The sequence below is a fragment of the Mesoplodon bidens genome, assembly GCF_964165515.1.
Source record: "Mesoplodon bidens genome assembly, chromosome: 16".
NCBI classification, from domain to species: domain Eukaryota; kingdom Metazoa; phylum Chordata; class Mammalia; order Artiodactyla; family Ziphiidae; genus Mesoplodon; species Mesoplodon bidens.
Window position 1 is genome coordinate 17,934,749 of NC_138173.1, and position 21,631 is coordinate 17,956,379.

General features: G+C 41.1%; 1 protein-coding gene across 1 annotated transcript in view; it reads right to left on the minus strand.

Moving 5' to 3' along the window:
• Window positions 1-2,668: 2,668 nt before the first annotated feature.
• The window catches only part of LOC308630074 (uncharacterized protein C8orf89), a 41,609-nt gene continuing 22,646 nt past the window's right edge, over window positions 2,669-21,631 (minus strand). Inside the window, exon 5 of the mRNA XM_081258469.1 lies at window positions 2,669-3,136. The gene's annotated coding sequence lies outside the window, so the exon portion shown is untranslated. The remainder of the gene's footprint in view (window positions 3,137-21,631) is intronic.

Genomic DNA, 21,631 nt, shown 5'->3' on the forward strand with positions numbered 1-21,631 from the left:
AAACATACATGCACCCCAATGTTCAGAGCAGCACTATTCACAATAGCCAAGACATGGAAACAAACTAAATGTCCACTGGCAGACGAATGGATGAAGAACATAAAGTACACATGGACAGTGGAACATTACTCATAAAAAAGAATGAAATAATGCCATTTGCAGCAACATGAATGGACCTAGAGATTATCATACTAACTGAAGTAAGCCAGACAAAGACAAATATTACATGATATCACTTGTATGTGGAATCTAAAATGTGACACAAATGAACTTATCTACGAAACAGAAACAGACTCACAGACATAGAGAACAGGCCTGTGGTTGCCAAGGGGAAGGGGAGGTGGGGGAGGGAAGGATTGGGAGTTTGGGATGAGCAGATGCAAACTATTATATACAGGATGGATAAACAACAGGTCCTACTGTATAGCACAGGGAACTATATTCAATATCCTGTACTAAACCATAATGGAAAAGAATATGAAAAAGGATATATATATATATATATATATATATATATATATATATATATATCACACACACACACACACACTTTGCTGAGTCACTTTGTTGTACAGTAGCAATTAACACAACATTGTAAATAAACCATACTTCAATAAAGTAAAATTTTTTAAAAAGAGTGACTTGTAAAAATTGAGTGAGATAAAGCATATACTGTGCTTAATGCATGGCCCTGGCCCACTGCAGGTATCCAAAAATATTAGCTGTTATCATTTTAATAAGTACATGTGAGTACTAATGATTAAAAATAAAATCATAGGAAAAAACATCTCTGCCTCTAAGTAGTTAGTGTCCCCAGCCACTCTGGGGTTGGCCAGGAGTGAGGTATTTTTAGCTGTGGGCATGAGACAGAACTGACCCAGTGCAAACGCAAAGTACAAGAGGAGACTCCAGCTTTCTGGCCACACACCATGAACTCTTGCTTGATAAAAGGCAAACTTTAGTTGTGCCTGCTTTTTGTGGGGTTTTTTACTAAATTTATTTATCTTGGCTGCGTTGGGTCTTCGTTGCTGCGTGCGGGCTTTCTCTAGTTGCAGCGAGCCGGGGCTACTCTTCGTTGCGGTGCACAGGCTTCTCGTTGTGGTGGCTTCTCCTGTTGCAGAGCATGGACTCCAGGTGCGCAGGCTTCGATAGTTGTGGCTCACAGGCTCTAGAGAGCAGGCTCAGTAGTTGTGGCTCGCAGGCTCTAGAGCGCAGGCTCAGTAGTTGTGGCACACAGGCTTAGTTGCTCCGCGGCACGTGGGATCTTCCCAGACCAGGGCTCAAACCCATGTCCCCTGCATTGGCAGGCGGATTCTTAACCACCGCGCCACCAGGGAAGTCCCAGTTGTGCCTGGTTTTTCGTTATCAGTGTGTCCTGAGAGATTGCAGTGAAATCAAACTTTATACACAATCATGTTTTAAATGCATAAGGTAATTCTCCTTTTTAATAGACTCTTTACAGTAAGTCCTTTTATACTATAAGTTATTATAGGTTTTTAAAATGCAAGTGATTGTTCAGTTTCTTTAAAACAGGACATCCTGAAAGATTTTTAAATTGCCATTACATCAACAGCAGTTTTATAGATGTAACAGAGTGGGGGAAATGGTCATCTTAACATCTGGCCCCAGTACTCTAAACACGTTGAGAAGCCATTTGGGCATGGAAAATGAGACCCTGAGATTCAATGAAGTAAGAGAAGTGGCCAAACTTCACAGGGTTATAAATTAGCAGGCATTTGGGGTGGGCAGAGAGACTGGGTTATTAAGCAGCTTTTTGCAGTGGAAAAAGAGTTTTGAAAACTAGGGTGGCCGTTAATTTTGTGTATCAACTTGGCTGAGCTATGAGGTTCCCAAATATGTGGTCAAACATTATTCTGGATGTCTCTGTGATGGTGTTTTGGATAGAGTAACATTTAAATCAGTGGACTTTAAGGAAGGCAGATTGCCCACCATAATGTGGGTGGGTCTCATTCAATCAGTTGAAGATCTGACTAGAACAAAAGACTGACACATCCTCCCCCGACACACCCCAACAAGGGGAAATTCTGCCAGCAGGTGGCCTTTGGACTTGAATTGCTCTTTCTTTGGTCTCCCGTCTGTCAGCCGTCAGACTCAAACTGCAGACTTAGGACTTACCAGTCTCCATAATCACAAGTCAATTCCTTAAAATCAATCTCTAGATAGATAGATTATATAGATTATAGATATACAGATCAATCTCTATATTTATCTCTCTCTCCACACTCACACATACACCCACGCACACACACATTCTATTGGTTCTGTTTTTCTAGAGAATCCTGACTAATTCAAACAGGATGTCTAACATTAAATGTGAAGTTGTGCTGCCCTGAAGTCTATCTCCACGCCAATCAAACACATTCAGCCTGCAACTCACCCACACGTCTCGTTCAAGTGGTTTTGTGTGTGTGCATGTGTGTGAACCAAAGAAAGGGGCTAAGTTCCATGTCTGGCTTGTCACAGCACAGAACAAAAGTAACACTTGCAGATGGCAAGACGACCCTCAACTTGAACCAGGTCAGGAGAAGCAGGAATGGGGAGCCAGAAGATTCCCTTTCTTCCACCTCCCCGGGAATTTGCACACCGTTGGGGAGAGCAATAGATTTCCACAACGTTCAAGCCAAAATCAAGGAGCTTCTAAGAGATGGAGCAGGGAATTGCCCTCCCCACCCTTCCCCGTCCCCACCAACAGGGACATCCGAGTTCCATAAAAACCAAAACATTTTTTCTTGTAAATTCCGATTTCAGCCAACACTCCTAGAAGCAGAGCCAAATGATAAAACTTTGCTAGTGATCAGAGTTTGCTTTAATTATTCATACTTCTCTCCGAGATTAAGAAAAAAAGAAAAACACCAAATAAACCAAAACAAATAAAATAAAATACTAAGAGAGGCAATACACAAAAGAATAAGTGAAGCATCTTGAGTCTGTAGAAAATGGAAAATGCCTCCCAGTGTGGTTCCACAGCCTGTGCTACATTCCCACGGGGTGCATCACTGGTTCCCCTTCCTGGGCAGGAATGGAAGGACAGAGCAGGGAGAAGAAGAGCCATCTTGGGAAATTAACTGCTGGTGTGGATGCCGCCCATCATCAGGCTGGCGTGGTTGTCCATTCCCTGGAATTAGCAGAGAGAACCAAGGTCCTTAAGGTGGCACAAGATGACAAAGATACTCAAACCAACCAAAAATAACTGAAAAACATTACATTCTAAGCACCTAGGGGAGGGATAAAGATCAAGGTGAATTTCAAATTTCTATGTCTTCAGGGAGGAAAAAATGATCACTTGGACTATCCCTGTAGTCCAACAGAATTCATTTCTAAAGTGTTTATTGACAGGTGCCTGGATTAGACTGCAGTATACTAGGTGTGTATTGAAACGGTGGTCTTTTATAGTTGCTGGGAAACAGAAGTAGAATTGATGGTGTTTGGTGCTCTCAGACAAAAACTCACCCTCCTCCATCCAGCTTTTCTCATCATTCTCTCAATCAGAAGGTTTGCGAGGGGCATAATATTATTCTCAACTGCCTGAAAAAAAACCCATACTCACACTAATTTTTTTCCTTCTAAACCCTGTTACATAGTGCAAGTCTGTATGTGACTCAGGGGGCAAATGAAGGAAATGTGAGATTTATGATTTTTTAAAAATAAATGTATTTATGTATTTGTTTATTTGTTTGTTTATTTCTTTATTTTTGGCTGCGTTGGGTCTTCGTTGCTACGCTCATGCTTTCTCTAGCTGCGGTGAGCAGGGGCTAGTCTTCATTGCAGTGCACAGGCTTCTCACTGTGGTGGCTTCTCTTGTTGCGGAGCACGGGCTCTAGGCATGCGGGCTCAGTAGTTGTGGCGCGTGGGCTCTAGAGCACAGGCTCAGTAGTTGTGGTGCACGGGCTTAGTTGCTCCACGGCATGTGGGATCTGTCCGGACCAGGGCTCGAATCCATGTCCCCTGCATTGGCAGGCGGATTCTTAACCACTGCACCACCAGGGAAGTCCCTATGATGTATTTTAAAACCCAAAACAACACATTCTCAGGGTTAAGTAGAAAGGTCACCACTAATAAAAACATCTAATCAGCCTCATTATTATGTTCCTTTAGCCACATTTCTCTTACTTAATAGAGCATGTCTCCTCTGAAGAAGCATTAAATTTCACAATAACACATGCAAAGACCAAGAAAGGAATCTGTGTGATGCAGCCAGGACCCAACAGGCCAGGAGCATCTGCCTCAGAGGGAGAAAAAGGAGAGGGAAAAATTTAAAGAGGACGATCAAGCCTCTGATATGTGCACATATCTGCCAAGCTTAATAAAGTTTCGCTAAGCTACCCACGCGTGGAACTACAATAAACCTTGTTATTGAGCGTCCCCATCCCTCCCAGCAGTGGCAGACTCCTGCCTGGGATCAATGAAAGATCTTAGGCACAAGATTCCAGAAGCAATTGGCAGTCTTATTTACCTAATAATCAAAAGAGTTAAAATAGAGTTGTACTATCTCAAGTTTTTCTTGAATGAAATACAGTGTTTTGTGACTTATGGATTCCTACCAAGTCTAGATTAAAATCTTCCTTCAAGGGATTATTAAAGTCTCTCCTCTGTGTCCTTGGCCACTGCTCCTCTGTCTCCGTTATGCTCCCTCCTCCATCCTATGTCAAACGGGTGACCTTTTCTATCATCTCCTTTCCCTGGGTAACCTCGTCCAGTCCCAGGACTTTAAAGATCATTTCCACACTGTTAACTCTCACAGGTAAGTTGTCAGCCCAGAACTCTCCTCTGAGCTCTGGACTTGAGGATCCAACTTCTGACTTGATACCTCTACTTGATCGAGGACTTCACGTCTCCAACACAGAACTCGATTTGCCCCCAGGTCTGTTTTCCTATCAGTAAGTGGCCCCAACCAACATTCATTCCTTTGCTCAAACTAAGCCTAAGAGGCATCCTTGAGTCTTCCCCCTCCTCATTCAGTCCATCATCAAATCCTCTTGGTTTACTTCTAAAATATGTCCCAAACCCCTCTTTCCCCTCCGGCACCAGCCTCGTCCAGGCCACCATTCTCTCGTGATTAAACTGCTCTGTTAGCTACTCAATGGTCTCCCCACTTCCACTCCTACCCATCCTAAAATGCATTCTCCACAAAGCAGCCAGAGAGAGCTTTTTAAAATGTAAATCAGGGCTTCCCTGGTGGCGCAGTGGTTGAGAGTCCGCCTGCCAATGCAGGGGACACGGGTTCGTGCCCCGGTCCGGGAAGATCCCACATGCCGCGGAGCGGCTGGGCCCGTGAGCCACGGCCGCTGAGCCTGCGCATCCGGAGCCTGTGCTCTGCAATGGGAGAGGCCACAGCAGTGAGAGGCCCGCGTTCCGCAAAGAAAAGAAAAAAAAATGTATATCAAATAATATCACTTGGCTGCTTAAAACCCTCCAGGAAGCTTCTGCTTCCGCTTAGGGTGCAAGAGAACATAGCTTCCCCAGCAATGAGAAAATGGCAGATAACCTATAAAATTATAATTTTCTTGAACACATCAAGGAGTTGAGGTCACAAGGCAACTGTAAGGATACAAATATTGTTTTGGGCAAGGAAGGAAGAGGCGGTTGCCATATAAGTGGGTAGAAAGAAATTATCTAACATTTTGACATATTCTTAAAAGGCAGTGTGGGCTAGCTGATCAGTTTGGAATAGGTAGGATCACCAGATGCAAGAGAACTCTGCACTTGCAAGCTCTTTACCACTGGCCTGTAGCCAGTGCTGATGAGAAAGATTGGAGAAAGAGCAAGAGACCAGAGGGAGACCCTCTTAGTGGTACAGGTGTAGCTAAAGCCCAAGTAAAAGGCTAAGACTCTCAGACTTGATTAAAAAAACAAGACCCAGTGGACTTCCTTGGTGGCACAGTGGTTAACAATCCACCTGCCAAGGCAGGGGACACGGGTTCGAGCCCTGGTCCAGGAAGGTCCCACATGCCTCAGAGCAACGAAGCCTGTGGGTCACAACTACTGAGCCTGCTCTCTAGAGCCCACGAGCCACAACCACTGAGCCTGTGAGCCACAACTACTGCAGCTCGCACGCCTAGAGCCTGTGCTCCACAAGAGAAGCCACCGCGATGAGAAGCCCGCGCACCACAATGAAGAGTAGCCCCTGCTCGCCGCAACTAGAGAAAGCCCATGGGCAGCAATGAAGACCCAACGCAGCCAAAAATAAATAAATAAAAAATTAATTAATTAAAAAAAAAAAACAACAAGACCCAAGTATAATGTTGTCCATCAGAACCCCACTTAAAAATAGGGAAAGACAAAACTGGTTGAAAGTGAAAAGATAGAGAAAAGATATGCCATGAAATTACTACTCAAAATAAAGCATAAGTGGGTACGTTAGTATCAGACAATGTGGATTTCAGAGAAAAAGGAATATGACCAATGATAAAGGGGGACATTGCATAATGATGAAGCTGTCAATTCATCAGAGAGTTGTAATGATCCTCCATGTGCATGCACCTAACAGAGCTTCGAAATATGTGAAGGCATAAACTGACTGAACAAAAAAAATAGATAAATATACCATTATAATTGGAACTGTTGGTACTTCTCTCTCAATAGTTGATAGACAAGTAGACGGGAAATCAATAAGCTACAGTAACCAACGCTATTAAACAAGTTGACCTAATTGACATTTAGGAAACACTTTATCCAACAGCTGCTGAATACACATTCACTTGACATGCTTATGAAACATTCGCCAGGATAGACCACATTCTGAGTCATAAAAAAAGCCCCCATGATTTTTAAAAATTAAAATCACGCAAAAAGTCTGTTCTCTGACCACAGTAGGTTAAAACTAGAAATCAATAACACAAGCACAGCTAGAAAAATCACTCAATACTTCCTATTAAACAACATCCTCCTAAATAATCCTTGGTTAAAAGAAGAATTCACAAGAGATATTAGAAAATATTTTCAATAAGGTGAAAAAGAAACCATAACATACCAAAATTAGAGGGACGCAACTAAAGCAGTTCTTAGAGGGAAATTTATAACACGAAATGCTTATATTAGAAAATAAAAAGATCTCAAGTCAATAATGTAAGTTTCAACTACGTAAGAAACTAGAGAAAGAAAAGTAAGTCAAACTCAAGCAAGCAGAAGGAAAGAAAGTGCTTCATGATTTTATTATTATTCTCTTATTGCTGAAGCCAAATATTGGTGTGACGGTGCTCAGGCCAATGTTTTTACGTGAGTCATAATGTTCATAAACATCATTTAAAAACTTCAATTCCAGGGACTTTCCTGGTGGCACAGTGGTTAAGAATCCGCCTGCCAATGCATGGGACATGGGCTCGAGCCCTGGCCCGGAAAGATCCCACATGCCATGGAGCAAATAAGCCCGTGCACCACAACTACTGAGCCTGCGCTCTAGAGCCCGTGAGTCACAACTACTGAGCTCGCATGTCACAACTACTGAAGCCCATGCGCCTAGAGCCCATGCTCCTCAACAAAGAGAAGCCACCGCAATGAGAAGCCCGCGCACCGCAACGAAGAGAAGCCCCTGCTTGCTGCAAATAGAGAAAGCCAGCACGCAGCAACGAAGACCCAGTGCAGTCAAAAATAAATAAATTTATTTATATTTAAAAAAAAAACTTCAATTCCAGACTCATTGCATGTACATTTGCCCGACTTGCTAGCTATGGGTCCCTAAAGAAAAGTATCTCCAACATCCATCTCAGAGAAAGGTATAGGTAGATGGTCGAGAAATATGTGAAGAATTGAAGTGAATTTCTCACATTTTTATAAATGGAATGTATCTAAAGACTAAAGGACGGATTCAGATCAATTAAAAAGAATTTATTAGGATCTGTAATCTGAAACCTTTTAAGGAAAGGTTTAGGTTCTTTCACTCTGACAAAACTAAAGTGTGCGCTTTAAAAAATGAATAAATAAGATGCTTGCACTTCTACTTTCCACATTATCACTTTAATTAAAGTCTTCTGCCTTCTACAAAAGTATGAACAATAACTGCTAAGTCTTTTAGTCAATATTTTCATATTCCAACAAAAGCAAGCAGGATCTGGGGGTTTGTTTCACACTTGATTATCAAAATCTGATTCATAAATTTGCTACCAAGTCTTTCCTATGGCAGATATTACCTTTTGTTTTGACTTTAACCTTGGCTCTTCATTCATTCTAAAGTGTCCACGAGGGCAGGGCAAGTGTTTGCTAAAGGACTGAATGGAGGCCAGGCCTTGTGGGGCATAGATACCGTCAGTAAAAATTCTACCCATTCAGACACATGGGGGACAAGTTTAAGCATACCGTGAATGTGGTACATCATAGTGCTTAAAAGTCCTGGGTTTGGAATCAGGAGGACTCATGTTTGAATCCCAGCTCTGCCACTCACTTGCTGTGTGAGCTGAGGCGAGTTACTTAACTTCTCTGAATTTCATCTGCAATATCATATCTATACTTACATCACAGGGCTGGTGAAAAATTTTAAAAGATAATGGATATAAAGCATTTAGCATCCTAATAAAATATGGGCTTAATAAATGATAGCTATTATTAAGTACTTATTGAAGGGAAAAGTTTGTGGAATTTTTTATTATATATTTATTACTTTAATATACATTTATTAACTAAACTACACATGATGACTATCATAATGTTAGACAGAATTATCAACAGATATTTCTGAAAACCTGTTTAATTTAGCGTACTCTGTGCCATAGGCTAAAGAAGGGGTGAATAACTAGTTGAAGAAACAGGTTTTTTTTTTTCTTATTTTACTTTCACGTATTCTTTCTCTGATGCTCTTCCTTTCTTTATGTAGATCCAAGTATCTGATCTATACTGTTCTCCTTCTCTCTCAAGAACTTCTTTTAATATTTCTTACAAGGCAAATCTACTGGCAACAATTTCCCTCATTGTTTGTCTAAGAAGGTCTTTATCTCCCCTTCACTTTTGAAGAATAATTTCATGGGGTATAGAATTCTAGGTTCGTGTTTTTTCCTCTTGACACTTTATTTATTCTTTTTTTTGTGGGGGCAGGCACTGCACTGCGCTGCACACAGGCTCTTAGTTCCCCAACCAGGGATCAAACCTGTGCCCCTTGCAGTGGAAGTGCAGAGTCTTAACCACCAGACCGCCCGGGAAGTCCCGAAACAACTCTTAACATAACCTAGTAAACATCTTGAAAGGATCTCCTTAAATGACCATGTAAAAATGACTTGAATTAGCACTTCAGTTGTTTGTCTTTCTGCTAGAGCTTATAAGTACTTGGAAAAAAATTTTTCCTGAGTATTTTACTTATAATCTCTGTTATACTACTAAGGGTCTATGAAAACTCATTTTATTGCAGAGAGTACAAAATTAAATTCTAACTCGTATCTGTGTGAATGGCACAACATTTCAAATGAGCACGGTCTGAGTGATGTGTGTTTTCATGTGCGTTTCTATGTACGCAGAGTGATGTTTATACATAGCACACGCGGAGACATGCCAGAGTCCTCATGGGAGATCCACGCACCTTGGGGTCAGTCACTTTTAATCCAATTAATGTCAATTTATCACAACAAAACCTTCTCCACTAGGTAAAGGTATGTGCTAAAGGCTGGTGGGCCCATGGGCTACTCAGATTAGAGACACCCTTCATGCATTTTACAGTTGCACCATCTTAGTTCCCCGACCAGGGATTGAATGGTGAAAGCACAGAGTCCTAACCACTGGACCATCAGGGAATTCCCTGCTAATTAATGTTTTGGACGTATAGAGCTCTGGCAAAGAGGTTGATTCTCACGGAGAGTTCTCTGGTTGACGGCTTGGGGCAAGACACGGGCTCAGAAAATAGACCTTTTTCAAAATTCTGGGTTATGGTGGACTACTGACTGCCCCAGGATGAATAATATGGAGCTGGGCCCGCTGCAGTTTATTTTGTCAATCCCCTGGCATGATCCCCTCCTGCGGGTAGAGTCAGTAATTCGGAATACAAGTCAGGGCAGAATTAGGTATTCATGAGGATTGGAGGAGGCAGTGGCTCAGAGGACCTTCAAACACAGTCTCATGACTGAAACACCAGGAGGGAGCCTGGCTGACTAACAGAGAACAGCCTTGACCTTTCAACCCTACAAATTCAAATGCAATTTGTCATCCAATGTAAAATGAATTTGGCCATGTGTAGTCCTGTGGGAGGGAGAGATCTTGTCCCAGAAAAACTCAAGAAACATGAAAGAGGGGCATTGAAAACTAAAATCCGCAAAATGGTTGAGAACACACATCATTATGCTCATAATAAATTCCTTTTCCAAGATAATGGCCAGCCCTGTGATTCCTTGGGCAGTACAGACTCTGTTAACACAGAAGGGGCCCAAGTGGGGAATTGATGCTAATTTTCATCTCTCCTTGGAATTATGTTTTCGTATTTATGTTTCATTATCTCCTCTTGTCATTTAAATTAAGCCATTCTGTTATGAGTATGTGTTCTACCTCTCGTTGTGATCACCAAAGAGGAAAGGATGAATTGCCAACAATCTTTCTTTTATTCCAGAAACTTGTTCGTTCTTTGAGGACCTTTCTGAGTGGGTCAGGAGCCAGAACTGGACAGAACTCATCCTCTGGGAGAGGCTCAGAGAACCAAACTTGAAATTGACACACCAAATCACTCAAACTCTGTGAGGAGATGTCCTAGGGGTTCCAGAACCTCCACCGTTTTTTCAACCACTCTAGCATTATCCCAAAGCGCATTCTCAAATTAAGTTTCCTTTTTTTTGCAGTAGTTTCTAATTTGCTTAAGTGTCACCACTGAGTAGCAGATATAAAGACTGGAATGGACTGGAAGCCCTATGACTTATGACATGCATTAAGTTTTTCATCTGGCATTTGGAGTTCATTATTAATGTCCATTTGAAAGCTTACAATTATGAAATAGAGCAACCTTGTAAATAGCTAGAAATAATTTTCCAGTGGATTCTTTGCATGAACATACTAATTCATGTAAGTTATTTGAATGATAACAGTAAAGAAACAAAAACTTCTGTGGATTTACTCTTTGTCCTATCTATTTTATCTTGAAGTGTTTTTTTTAAATTTCTTTCCTCCCAAGATCAAGAAAATATTCAAGAGTCCCACCTCCATTTGCCAGAGAGTCTTCTTATAAATGATCACCAGTCTTGCCTCTATGAAATTGTAAAGAGAAGATCCCTCTACTTTCTAGAGTTCTGCTTGAATGGGGAGCTCAGTGTCCAGAAATTGACCATGACCCAAAGGAACTATTATGTTCTTGAATATTTGGAAAGATAAACCTTTTTCTAAAAAGAGTGGTCATGAACATTATACTGCTGTGCTTTCTTTCCTACTTTTACTGATATGAAGTTGTGTTTAAACTATAACACGAAGAGATTTGCTGCATATCTTTGTCATAAACCCTTTTTATGGGGGGCCCCCAACTTCATCACCTCCCCATACACATCCCACGCCTTGGTCACAAATTACTCACTATCCCGCAGTAATGACCCACATGGTCAGACCTCCAAGCCGTTGAATATACTGTTCCCTTGACATGACCTCTTCTCTTTTCTATGCGCAAAGCCTCCCCCAAAAGTTGAGACTCTCCTCCAAGTCTTACAAGCAAAGTTAGCCCTTCTAACTTCTGTGCTCACACAGAACCTTACACACACTCCCAGTTCTGCACTTGGACTTCAGGATTAGAATTGTTTGCCTGTGGGTCTGGCTTTCCCTCCACAAAGGGCCAAAGGGACAAATCATCTCTGCATCCCTAACTCCTGTCACAGCGCCTATCCTGTTACCACCCATAACACAGCTAGTGCTGAATCGTGGAAGTAAATCTGCAATAATTAGGGGAACCCACCCTTCCGTCACGCTATGGGCCTGCAACTTGGCCACCCCTGGAGAAAACAGTACTCTTCACTCGATAAAAATATTGGGATTTGTCTGCAACAGCTCACAAATCAAATCTTTTGTGTGTGTGTGTGGCTGCACCGCGTGGCTTGCGGGATCTTATTTCCCCAACCAGGAATAGAACACAGGCCCTCTGCAGTAAAAGTGCATGCCCAGTCTACCCCTGTCCCCAGGTTGTTTCCTCATCTGGTAGGACCGTGCTGAGTCTGTCATTTGTGCTTACGGGGTAAATGTTCACGTCTCCATGCGACTGCCTTTGGGGAAAGTGAGCCTCAATCACACTGGGACCTGAGTCTACCAGTGCAACTCTTCCCTCATGTGACAAAATCAGATGCTACATATGTTCTCTTTGGTAAACAAATAGTGATGATGTGTTAAGATACAGAGCCAAGACACAATGATGTGCATTCCAGATCATTCTAGACTATAAGCTGCTTGAGTAGAGTGTAACCCCACAAAGGGTCCTGCATCCTGGAGTGGTTAAGAGCATGGGCTTTGGTGTAAGACAGACATGAGTTCAAATACTAGTTCTAGCATTAACCAGCTATGAGACCTCAAGAAAGTTACCTAATCTCTCTGAGCCTCATTGAAAAATGGGGATAATAATAATAACAATCATACCTGGCTCACTGGGCCGCTGTGAGGAATAAATGAAACAATGTTGGTTAAATACTTAGCATCTGACATCGACAGGGCAGACGACAGCAGTAGTTACTGATCTGCGCATCTTCTAAACGTCACCTGCTTTGGACCCATCCTCAGCTCACAGGTCTCCAAGGAGACGTCACACTTCTTCTTAGCAATCTAACAACTCTTATGGTTTGCTGTTCTCAGACTTCTAGGAATACTTCCTTGGCAACTAGGGGAGTGGGGGTGAGGGAGGAGACAGCAAAAGTTGTTGTTTTCAAGACAGAGGCAGAATATAGTAAGTCACTCAGTGACTGGCAATTTCAAGTGCACTGGTCATGTGTGTCTTTCTTGTATCAGGGTTAAGCACTGGGCAATAGGGCTGTGAATAAAGGGAAAAAAACCAAACAAACGAAAACACTGTAAGGAGAGAAAGCCACTAGAGGGCTGCCAGAAGGGGTGTGTGGGAAGGAATCCTAGATTCTCTGCTGTTTTCTTGAACCAAAATAGTAACAAGAGTTGGATATTGCTGTTCTTTACTTGGCAAGTGAAGGCAAAAAGAAGGGGCCAGTGTAAAAGTTCATTTAAGAGAATATGTATCAACATTTAAACTCTGATATGAGCATTTACTTATTATCTTTCAAACACGGAGCTAGGGACATACTCACTTTCCCCTGAGTTCACAACTGTGAACAGGTCATTTAAGAAATCAGAGCCCCAAGCCTGGCCGGAGAGCTCAGGAATGCTCAGAAAAGTCTCCCCCGACACACCTGTATCCCCACCCCCATCTTCCCATCAGCAGTTATCAAAAGAGGACTCGAGTTGGACTCCTCTCCCCTGCCTGTGCCCCAGAGGGTAAGCCACGTCTTAGTGGGGAGCACCCGAGTCTCCCTTCCCTGTGGATTCCTTAAGATGATCCAGAGAAGGTGTGAACACACAGCGGTAGCCTGTGATTTCCTTTGTTGTCAGGAACCTGCAAGCCTCCTTTCATCTTATTAAAATTATACCCTTTCTGCCAAGATTGAAAAGAAAATCAGGAATTGGTAATTGTATCCCACTCAACCCCTTCCAGATTGGGGAGGGCGTCTGATCAGCCCTTCTCGGGTTACAGTGCTGTGCACGTAGGGCGTCTGTTTCCACACCACCCCTGACACTCCAAGGTGGCAACCATCCCCGAGGATTAAAATAACATAATTAAACACCAAGTGGCAGACATGGGGTTCGGAGCTTTATATACGTTATTTAACTCTCCCAATACCCCCAAGAAGTAGGTATTGTTTTTATTCTGGATTTTTTTTTTTTTCACATCTCCCTTTTCCAGGTGACGCTTGGGGAGGCAAAGATGCCTGACCACAGTTAAACAGCTAGCAAGTTTCAGAGTGGGGATTTGACCCCAGGCAGCCTGACATCAGATGCCACGTGGTTAACCCATATTCTAACGTGACTCTCAGAACGCCATCCAGCTGGGCAAAGATGCTCACTCACCGTGTTGCTGGGAGGTCTAAGGTCCAGGATACTGCACATTCCCCAAGTGCTCTGACGGCAACACATGTGGCACCCAGCAACCAGCCGGCCCTGTGGGGCTTCAGTCTGGCCCCCAAGGCCCTCTCCCTGACCCTGGGCTGGATCTCAGGAGGGACCAGAAGTTATTTCAGGCCATAGCCACACCCTAGGGTTTGGCTTGCCGAGAAGTAGAAAGGGGTAGATGAGTTCACCTGCAGGGTTGACAGACGTTCTCAGGCAGCTGAAGCTTTAACTAGTCCATCTTAAAGAGGCAGCTATCAGTTTCAGCCACAGCAGAGCCATCACTGAGACAGCAGGTGGCGATACACCTGGACTCCTGGCGGAGGATCTTCCTTCCTCTGCCCTTTCTTGCACTGCACTGCCCTTTTCCCCCCTCCGCTCCCTTCCCCTCTGTCCCCTGCCGACCCAAGCACTGCAGGATTAGGCCCATTGCTCCGGACAACAACTTCAGTGATCAGGATGCTCCAGGGTCCAAATGATCCTGAGAAGTTCCACCCAAGAAAGGGATGCAGAGACCCAGGGGGACCAGATGCTTCTCCTTACACTGTGTTGTCAGTGGCTGTCAGTTTCCCCTTCCTGTGTGTCAGACTCTCAAGGACAGGGACTGTGCTCATTTTTCTTTGGATTTCCAGTCACTAACTTAGGGCCTGATACATGCGAGATCAATACATATTGACGTAAGTTGATTAATTAGTCATTTTTCTTGAAGATTTCCTCATAACTGTATTTCACTTAGTGGTTTCATATACCCTCCATACCAGAAGTGAAGTCACAAAGAAAGTCAGTGCTGTGTATTTACCTACGTTTACAACATTTATGCCATCCTATCACACAGCTATCCACGCTCACCCATCTGCATTAGCGTGTAAAATCCTTGAAGGCAAGGGCTGTATCCTACTTCTCTTTAAATGTCCTCTGCTGTGCTTTGCACGTGGTCAGCTTGGCGGTTGTCGAGTTGATTTAAATAATCTCTAATAAGCGGAAACCCTATGCTTAGATGGAAATGCTCACCCAAGGCCATCTACAACTTATGCTAAAGTTGTATAGGAGTAGACTTCTAATTTTACCAAATTATAAAAAAGATTCCTTGAACAGGTTTCACAGGAATTCAGGGGATCAAACTACATTGTAACAGGAGTGTCCTGTATTCCTCTCTTGGAAGGTTCCATTCCCAAAGCGGAGGCTACATCTTGCCACTGTGTGTTGAGTTCCCACCGCAGTGCACAACCAGGACTCTGCTTTCAGCCCTATTCAGTCTATGTACACATATCAGAGTGCCTGCATTGCCCTGAGAGCCTGCAACTCTTTCTCTAAGACCAATTTCCATCATTGTTGAAGTCAGGTTTTGATTAGATATCCTGCCAGGGGTGCCATGTGGATCATTCTTTTTTTGCTTTTTGTACAAAGTGTCAGAATTTTTTGCCTATGGGTTAGGATGGCCAGAGTCAAGCCGAGAGAAGTGAAGTAGGAGAGAAGAAAGGAAGTCAGTCCTAAACAAAAAACCAAGAGAATGCAAGATTGTCGATGACAGGGTATTAATGCCACTGAATTGAACACTTAAAATATGTATATGTATAACTGATACACTTTGCTGTACAGCAGAAACTAACGCAACATTGTAAATCAACTATACTCTAATAAAAAAAAGATATTAAAAAAGAGAAAAAACCTTCCGAAAATACTGAATCATCAGTATGTTGGTGTTTCCTCTTTCTGCCATCCACTAGAAAGGGAATTTTAGTTGTAGAAATGCATACATTGAATCTGCATGGTTTTAATGAATGGGATTGAAAATTTAATGTATATTAAACTTAATAAAATTGAGACGAGATGTGTGCTAAAAAAAAATGGCTAAGATAGTAAACTTTATGTTATGTGTATTTTACCACACACACAGAAAGACTGTCCAAACAAGACCTGTAGTGGGGGGATGGATAGCTGTCCATAATTGTCTCAAGTGTATGTGCCAAATCTTCTAAAGTGTAAATCAATTTGTGAATGTATTTAATCTGCTAAAATACATTTGCATTAAATGAAATTGACCTGACATGCGCCAGAGATGTCTTCTCTTTTCTTCCGTCTTTTCTTCCATCTTTTTGTTGTTGCCAAAACACGGCTCCATAAGCATGGACTTTAAGTCTGTCATAACCCTCAGAGTTATCAATTTTAGGATAAGGTCCCTGGTGGCCTTATTTGACCAGATTCAGTTTTTTGGAAGATAGGATTTTGGTTTCTCTTCATGAGCACATTATCTCAGCTTATACTCAGGTTTGTGGAGTTGTAGAAAAATGACAGACTGATATCTCTTTAGTTTCAGATTAAAAATTTAACACAAGAAAAACACGCCATGAATCAAAAGCATTCTTCTCCTGACATGTCCATTTTATGTAGGTAGCAACTTGTATTCCGAGGAAGGTAAATTATGACTGTAACTGTGAACTCATACATTTTCTATGTTTAGCTGAATAGTTTGATGGAATCACCAGGCACTGGTGGCAATTTCTATACTTCTTTAAACACAGGCATCAGTCAGGACACAGAACGTAAGCATTCTGAAAAAGCCATACATTAAGAGGGAAGAACTGCTCGAGGAATCACAAATATTTATTCTAAAGCAGGTCTTAGTTCACCTTTCTTCTAACTCGGGGTGTCTGCTGACATCAGTCATTTATTCAACACCCCAAACCCATTCCAATAAGAGCCAGTTCATAATTTCAATTGGCAGTCCACCCTTATTTTCAAAGGAGAAAAATCCAGATGGAAAAAACAAATAAATGTCAAGCACTTGAAATTATATGGCTGATTATATGAGTCTACAATGGACCTAAAGGAGATTTAGAAAGTGTTTCCGATGGCAAGGTACAGTGGAGCTGCCTGTCAGTAACCGTGTGGCACCAAGGGAACCCTCTGGTATCCTCATCCAAGAAATCATCCATATGTAACATCCCTGTGTATCGTCATCTTCCAAGGTGCTAATGAAATTGTGTGAGTGTAAGGGCTTTGTAATCCATAAATCACTATATAGATGCCAGTGATTATTTAAATTTTAAACTATTCCTTAGGGTTCTATAATATTTCTATTTATTTTCTGAGGTGGGAAAGCTAGACTGTCACTCTGAAGCTTCATGCCCTACATGGCGTGAGGAAGGAGGAATTAACGACAGTCGACAATGTCCCCACAGCCCTCATCTAGCACCCAGCACAAATGGCCCATCCATTAAATGTTGTCGATGGGTGAGTCTGAGTAGGGCAGGCAGGGACCTGCCCACAAGCACTTTTTGAATTGGAAGGACATTCAAGATGACATTTTTAAAGAGGGTTGTACTGTGATGGAGAAAGCAGGGACCTGGGATTCAGGTAAACCCAGGTTCAAACCTGGGCTCTGGAACCTGTGAGCTGTGGAAACTTGGGTAAGTTATTAAATCACAATTTCTTTGTCTATAAAATGGGAAAATAATACCTTCACCTTGCCAGGCACAGTGGAGAATAGGTGACCTAGAAGAAACACTAAAATCATCAACAGCCAACACAGCTAGGGGAGAAAAAAGAATTCCACAGATTAATCAGAAAGAAAATAGAAAAATATTGACAAATCTTATTTTCCAACTCGCCAGATACTGAAAATAGATAAAGATGATCTCAGGCATGTTTGCTGTTCCTGAAGTAGAGAAGTCAAAAATATGGGACAGAAGGAGTAAGTATTCAAAGATACAATGAAAGAAAAAATTTCCCCAAAATGTAGAAAAAATGGAATATGCAGCTTTGAAAGAACATACTACGTTCCAGGAAATTTTGATCTAGGACAACACACAGTGAGTCATACTCTGATTCAGTTTCAAGAATCAAGAGAATCTTTAGACATCCAGGCAGAAATGGCAAATAATCTACAAGGGATTAAAAAATGGTGAAGAATCAGATTTCTCCACAGCAACAACTAATGCCGGGAGACAATGTAATAGTGTCCATAAAGCTCTGAATAGAAGGAAAAAGGTTATTTCAACTTCTTGATATTTTTCATAATCTCTTAACATTTCAATGGTAATCCTCAGACCTAGTTGCACATTAGGATCCCTGGGGAGATTTTAAAACTTACCCATGTTCAGTGGCCACCCCAAACCAGCTAGATCAGATTCTCTGGGAGTACAGCCTGGACTATGGTGTGTCTCAAAAATGCACCAGGTAACTCTAAGTGCAGGTGATTCTCAGGCAGGCTACTCAAAGTGTGATCCGTGGATCAGAGCATCAGCATCACCCGGGAGCTTGTTAGAAATGCAAATTCTCAAACCCACCCCAGACCTGTAAGAATCTGTATTTTAACAAGCTCTCCAGATCTGGATGCACACTTAACTTTGAAAAACCTTACAGAAGAATCTCTCTCTCTCAACATTTTGCTCACTTTATTAATGTTATAAAGATTTGCTGGTTCTGCAAAGGGGTTAATTATCTTTGGGTGTGGTGACTTATTGTCCCATAGAAGACCCTGTATAAGTGTGAGTGACTAAGTGAAACAGAGACCAACCCTAGTGGAGAATGCAGTTCAAGTCCCAAGGTCTCTGTGTAATACTTATGCTTAAGTTTCCCTTGCAACAAAGGCAGTATCTGGAAACTTTTTAAACTCATCTTTAGAAGACTAGGTAGGTTTTTCTAAGTTGACAAATGTTTTCGACCAGAACCAGAAGTTTCTTGAAGAGGAATATTTTAGGAAAAAAAAAATCTCTTTTAGGAAAGAATATCTAGACCTATATTATAAAATATTTTAAAGTTAATAACATTTGGATTTTAGCATTGACTTCAGTTTCACTTATTTCTTTTACAAGAGTAAACTTAACTTTATTTAAACATAGGATGCACAGAATGATCCATTTTAATACAGGTATTTCTGTATCTATCTGCATATATGCAGAGAAATATGTTTACCTGATGTTATTTATGAATGGGTGAGATTTGAAGTGTTTTGTAAACTTCTTATTTGTACTTTTCTACATTGCTGACATTCCTAAAAATGTATACTATTTTCCCAAAAATACTAAAGTTATTTTTCTAGTAAAAAAACCCCCTCATTTCATTAATTTGCCCAGGATGATCAGGATCTGTGTACCAATTCACATCAACCAAATTCACAGAGACTGTGAATCAGAATCACAAGATATTAATTAACATACCCATTCCTTAATCTAAGACATGGCATCTGCTTCATGGTGACCATATGTACTCAGGAGTCTAAATTACATATTAAAATGTTGCTTGATGAACAATGTCTTCTCAGGAAATGTCTTCGGAACTATCATTGACTAATGATTTGTCCTTCACTGAAGTAATCATTCTTTGTAAAGAACTGTTTTCTCATCCTAAAATCAGAACTCTATTCTCCCAACCTAAATATTTATCGTAAGGTCTAGTTTCCCCAAATTGTGACTGATATTGCTTACACTGGAGGAATTTCCAAATCACAAATGCAAAAGGGTCATGCTGGCAACATTGTCTTCATCCCAAGCATAAAATTAACATCCACAGTAGCTACAATATCAGAAGTTGGCATCTTATCCTTATGTCTAAATCTTGGGTGTGCTCAACTGGGGATGATGTGAGCCTTCTGAGTACCAAATACATGTTGGTTTTTCTAAAAAGTTTATGAGGAACAAAAAGAGTAAATGCAATGTAAGGAAGTAGAGCCTGTGTTGTTGTTGTTTTTTTAAAGATTTAATGAAAAACATGTTAAATTCAATCCCAAGATGATTAATTGTCGCTAGCATATCTCACTTATTAAAAAGAAATAAACATTCCACTCCTTTCTTGAATTGGTTTCAGTTGAACTCTTTCATAGGGGAGATGGGGGAGGGGTCTTTCTACTCTACTGGTATAAATGCTCCAAGATGTGTTAGTGTCATAAGTCAGGAACTCAACACTAGGAGATATTTTTTTCTGTGCAAGTATTTACTATCTTGCTCTAAATTTCAAGTAATTAAACCTTGCTGTATCAACTAAGTTTAAATTTTAAAACAATTATTATTCTACTGATTTTATGTATATGGGCTTCAAATCCTAGTAGGTTAGAATTCTAGTTCTCCTATTTCTAGCTGGAGACCAAGTATAAAACAATCCTCGATCTACTTATTTTATAAAATAGGAATAATATCACCTACTTTTTAGGGTTTTCATAACGTTTACAAAAATATTAAATGTTTAGAGTACATGTAGGAGCTCAATAAATGAAATCCATCTGATAATCAAAGGTGTTTAGAAGTGCCTATCCACAAAATATTTTCTGACATAAATTATACCATGTTCTTAGAATGTATATATATGCATAACTGAATCACTTTGCTGTACAGTAGAAATTAACACAACACTGTAAATCAACTATACTTTAAAATAAATTTTTTAAAAAGTTCATCAAATTTTTGTTTGAGAAAACCTTTTCTCCTGCTTCTCATTTCTTAAATCATTGGCCACACTTGGAGGAGGTGGTCAGAACATAGAAAAGGTACAGGTAATATCTAAATCATTTTCAATCAAAATTCAGATGTAGGCAAAAACACATCCACTTAAGTTTACTCGGTTATTTCCCTAGAAACTAATGCATCATGTAATGCATATAAACACACATTAATAGTGTATTTTATACATTAATACAGAGCATGCAAGGACATAGAATATGTTCATTCTCCTACATCTGTGATAGTTTATTTTTCTTCTTCTCCTTCTCCTTCTCCTTCTTCTTCTCTTCCTTCTCCTTCTCCTTCATTTGTCTTCTACCTATTTCCTCTCACCCCTTATAAATTTGGGTTCTTTTCTCTCTCTACTCTTTTATTGGGGAAAACACAGCCTTGGTTATGCAAATGTTTCTCAAAGTTTTAACTCTAGTCAGTATCTTTTTCTGGAACTACACATCTGCTTTCAACTACCTGCTTGGCATCTCTCTGTGGATGTCCTGATGGCACATTAAACTGAATATACCCAAAGTTGCACTCATCCTCATTTTCCCCCAAACTAGCATCTCCTGAGAATCTTATGTCTAAGACCAGAAATAAGCTGGTTTTGATCCTTCCTCTCCTGATAGCCTATATCTAATCAAAGGATCTTAAGTCCTTTGCCTTGATGTCCTAATTATCTTAATCTGTCCTTCCCATTCCTATTTCTACCTTTCTACTGAGAGATTCTTACCTCAATTTTTATAAAAACCTCCTGACTGGTTTCCCTATCTCCAGTCTCCTCCCACTACAATCTAGGCTACAAATTAAACCTGGATGAATCTTCCTCAATCACAAAAGCAATAATTTACTTTCATTGTCAAAATCTTCCATTGTGAAACAGAGGAAATATAGACTCATGCTTGGCATCTGCAGGTTCTCTACCAGATGTGATCAAGTTATGCTTTGAGCCCTATCGCCCTCTAATCCTTTGATCCCGAGGATGCATAAATAAATGACCCCACAGGGACTTCCCTAGTGGCACAGTGGTTAAGAATCTGCCTGCTAATGCAGGGGACACGGGTCCAAGCCCTGGTATGGGAATATTTCACATGCCGTGGAGCAACTAAACCCATGTGCCACAACTACTGAGCCTATGT